The following is a 4,880-nucleotide window of genomic DNA, read 5'->3' as shown; positions in this document are numbered from 1 at the left end:
ATCCTCCTCAACATCAATTTCAAATCCAACAGAAGAAAGTTCAACAAACTCAACAAGATCATTAGTTAGAGTTAAATTTTCGTCAATCTTGAAATCCACCTCTTGCTCAACTCTTCCTAACTCTTCCTAACTCTTCAACCACTTCTTCAAATTCAATGCATTCAACCTTCTCCACTTGTTGTAGTTCACACCTTGACTCCTCTTTTTTCTCTTGAGGCTCCAAGCTCTTTTTCATACTACGCTCTTCGGTTGATCTCCACATTTGTCAACAGGAGTGCCTTGATTGCATGAACACAGTGAGACTAAGCGGTCTACAAATTCGAATATGATCACCACGTAGTTTTCTTGCCTCTTGTGGAACTCCTCTTGCTCTCAGAGGTAGTCCATCTCCTCAAGTACGTCCAACTGTTGTCCAAGAGGAGGGAGGGTAGGTATGAGTGCGGTAAGCCGGTCCTTTAATTCCTTGAGACGGTCTATTTGCTCTTGTCACTCTTGGCTAATATAATTGGAATCCTTTTGCTCTTGGATTATTGGTTGGAGGGCTTCTTCCATGGAGGATTATGGTGAAAATGATGGTTGATTATGTTGGAAGTAGCCATTATATATGGGAGTTAGTTCATGAGTAGGAATTGAGGTGGTGTATATAGAGGTAATGATTCAATGGGTTCTTAGGATCATTTGTGTTGGAATGGTGGTGGTTCTAAGTATGGTTTCTATGAATTATACAGTTGTTCTTGAGGCACATAAGGTTGGTGATATGGTGGTGGATATGAATTAGGATTATATGGAGGTATTTGGTGGTAAGATGGTACTTGTGAGTATTGTGGTTGAGGACAATGTTGAGAAAGTGGTTGCTTGATAGGCATGTGGTGGTTAAGATTGACCACCGCAAGGAGGGCCACTATATTCATTGGATTAGTGTACATTTTGGGATAGATTGTGTTCATAGTGGAGCAGATGGGGTTGTTTCCATGAAAGTCCTCCAAAAAGATAAGGCTCCTCCCATGGTTGATCTACTGTTCCATAATGCGAACCATCATTGAAGTTCACATTTTCTACAACATAGTTACAATCAAACTCAAAGCCAAAAGGATGAGAATTCATAGATAAAAGATAAAATAAAAGTAAAAGCTATCAAGAAACAAAGAAAAATACACTCCTAATTACTAAAAAAAATAAGCAAACAAACAAAAAGCAAACTATTCATGTATGCACATATTCACAATAACCAAAATATAACACGCATTTACAATTTTTTGACAACGACGCCAAAAACTTAATGCGGGCCAAACATCGGTCTAGAATTTCTCAATAGAATTTCGTCGTAAGTATAGTTTCAAACCAACAAATGATCTGTATCAGAGTGTTTGAAGATTTTCACAAATTCATTTCAATAAAAACCTAGAGTTTTAAATCCCGAGTTGTCTCTCAAAGGAATCGCAGTGAGGTGTGAGTATCATTGGCTATGAGAAAAAAAGGGTCGAATGCAAAAGACAAGAAATTGCAAGAAAATAAAGAGCAAACAAGAAAATCTAAGTGCAAAAAAGGCATCTTAACAAGAATTGAGAGTTAAGGGTTCCTATCCAAGTTATTGACCACAAACATGGCAATTAAGAAGAGTTAATCCTACTTTGTCATCCCCTAACATTGTGAGGAAGTCAAACAGACCTAATTGATCTTAATCCACAGGTTCTAGCTAACTCACTAATTAGACTTAGTGAAATACTAGCGTTAGTAAAAATAAAGCCAACTAACAATCCTAAATCACCAATCAATATTAGACATCAATGACTCAAGGTCACCTAAATTCTCAATTCCAAGCCAAGAATGCAAAATTCTACTCTAAAACTAGAAAAGACATTTTTTCAAACACTTGGAATGCATAAAATGAAAACATGGTAAATTGCAAGAATGATAAAATCTATAACTACAAAAATAAGAAAACAATAATAACAACTCATTTAAACAACAATAAACACAAAAAAGATTAAATTTTATTAAAAATAAACAAGAATTCAACAAGTATTCACAACCCAAAATTGACAAAATTAAGGAACTGACAAGTAAAACTAAAAGGATTAAGACAATATAACAAGAAAATGTAAAGAAAATTAAACTAAAACAAAAATTAAAACCTAAACTACAGAGAAAATTAACTTAAAAATCCTAAATTCTTAGAGAGAAGAGAGAGCTTCTCTCTCTAGGATTTCTACCTAAAACATGGTTCTAAACTACTACTATAATTACTACGTTGATCCCCCTCAAGTCTTGCCTCCATATGTATCAGAAATGAGTTGGATTGGCCAAAAATGGGACAAAAATCGCGATCCACATCTTTACCTAATTAAATCATGTGCTGCTACTCATATGTATGCATCTGCCTTGCGTACGCACAAATCCAAGGTGATCCGTACACATCTGCCATATGTATACACAACTGGGCAGATTTTCAAAACTTTATTTCTTCATGATTCCTCCACTTTTGCATGCTTTTTCTCCATTTCTTCATGTCATTCTTGCCTTTTAAACCTTAAATCACTTAAACAAATATATCAAGGTATCGAATGGAATAAAAGTGAATTAAATTTAACAATTTTAAAGCATAAAAAGTATGTTTTCATAATTAAGCACAATTAGAAAAGTTCACAAAACTATGCATTTTTCAATGCATAAATACAAGATAAGTTGATAAATTTTACTCTTTTCAACCCAAAATTTATCATAAAATAGGTTTTATCATTGACGTAGATCATTAGCTGACAATGAGACACACTCCCAACAATACCCTGATGTTGCTGGCAAGAAAAGTACATTAAAATAACTCAAATCCCCCAATTCAAGAATTCTAACCCCAATCTCAACCGTAAATAAGTCTCTTCTCAAATTAGTCCTAAATCCAGTGCTTGGATCCTTGTTCAATAAGGCTTTCACAACTTTTAAATGAGTAAAAGATAGTCTTACCCATTGTTTTTTACTATCTTTTACAAGGTTTGAAGCTGACTCTAAGAGCAAATTAACCACATCAATATGACCTTGAGCTGCAGCTATGTGTAAGGCAGTTGATTAGATAAATCTATAGTCATGGCCAAATTGAAAAAGAAATACAGCAGTTCTCTCAGCACCTCTACAATATTCTTCTACTCTAAGTCAGAGCTATGGTGAAATGCATATAAACAAACATGTTATATTTGTTAAAAATGTAAATTATATTGGCTTCTCACCTATGGTAATAAGTCTGAAACAACACAACAATCCGAAATACCAATACGGCAATACCAAGCAGTTAAAACCACTGAACCTGTATTTTTATTTTTCTACTGAAAATTTATCACTTCTAAGATTAGTGGTACATGTCAATTTAATAACATGCCACAATAACAAAAGCATCCTTCTACCATTCCTAACATTATTTTTTTCCCATTTGGCCAAACAAATCAAATATTGATACATTTAAATAAGGCCATGTTGTATCTATCTTATCAAGATGACCCTACTTTGCTGCAACGTGAAATGGGTCATAGTCATTTTTTGCGACAATAGAAGCAGCTTGTAGATCGAAGACCTTAAGTATCTCATTAACAATAGAAGCACGTCCATTTTCTATGGCAACATAAAGAGGGGTCTTCCCCTCAAGTTCTGCTTAGATAAAAAATCTTTCATATCAAAGTTAGCAGAATTTTCAACTAAGCCTTTCACTCTGCTCAAGTTTTCCTCCCGTTCTGCTAAATAAATTGGCAAGTCACACCGTTTTCTAAGTGACTCTTTGATTTTTTTCTCTCACTGCTAATGAAGTTAAGCTGCTTCTCTATCATAGTATGGAAACTTTTTAGTTTTTCCATAAATCCACGGAAGCCTTTTTGTTTCTCAAGTATAATGTCATATCTTTGGAGAGTAAGACTACTTATTTATGGTTGAGATTGAAGTTAGGATTGTTGAACTAAGGGGGACTGATTTAAGCCATTTTAACATGCTTATTTTGTCAACAACAGGGTACTATTGAAAGTGTACCATACTGTTAACAGCCCACATCAGCAAGTGTTATTCACATCAGCTATTGAGATGACAAAAGGATTAACATAAACAAGGGCTTTTTATTGAAATAAATATAGAAAAATTTTTATTTCCCTAAATACACATGGATCGAAAACTTTTTCAAAATGCGTAGCACCAAATTATGGGAAGCATCCACGAATTGGAAATAGCCTCCATCTTAACGCTGGCGCCCACGAAATGGTGGCATGCATGGCAGAGGAAGCGTTGACCACCAACCTAGCCTTAATAGACGCGAAATGGGCCATTTCATAGATAACATCCACGAAATGTGCATGTTAATGGCGGCACACACGAATTGGGCATTCCAATTCTGACACACATGAAATGAGCTTCCTCGTTTTAATTTAATTAAAACCGATATTTTAAATAGAAAAAAATAGTTTGTTAATAAATGATTTCCCATTTTAGATGTACTCATCAAACAAATTAATCCTTAAGGAGCCAAAAATCCTACAACAAAGAAACGATCAATCTTTGACAAATCAACATTTCAAATTATTAAATGGTGATTTAACTAACTTAATTAAACTATAGCATATCTGATGGATCAAAGATTACATAATTTAATTAATTAAGTGCGTGGTTGGGATCTAGAATGTAGAAAGTTCTAATAATTAACAACTAAGGCCTAGTTGGGTAAACAACTTAAATAAGCTCTTTTGGAAAAATAGCTTAAAGTATAAGGACTTTTATTAATAGCAGCTTATAATAAGTTATTTTGTGTTTGAATTTTTAGTTATAGAAGTACTTATTTTAAAGTTGTAGCATTTGGATAAATAACTAAAAAAATACAAATTTGTTTAGACAAGAAAATAGATATTAAAATA

The 4,880-nt window shown here is 33.8% G+C and overlaps 1 pseudogene; it reads right to left on the bottom strand.

The window, feature by feature from the left end:
* Positions 1–2,736: 2,736 nt before the first annotated feature.
* On the bottom strand, positions 2,737–4,298 carry LOC112769938 (uncharacterized; annotated as a pseudogene).
* Between the last annotated feature and the right edge of the window lie 582 nt (positions 4,299–4,880).

This window comes from Arachis hypogaea, chromosome 18, assembly GCF_003086295.3.
Source record: "Arachis hypogaea cultivar Tifrunner chromosome 18, arahy.Tifrunner.gnm2.J5K5, whole genome shotgun sequence".
Lineage (NCBI taxonomy): Eukaryota > Viridiplantae > Streptophyta > Magnoliopsida > Fabales > Fabaceae > Arachis > Arachis hypogaea.
The sequence above is the reverse complement of the archived record's forward strand: the minus strand, read 5'-3'. Positions and strand labels throughout refer to the sequence as shown.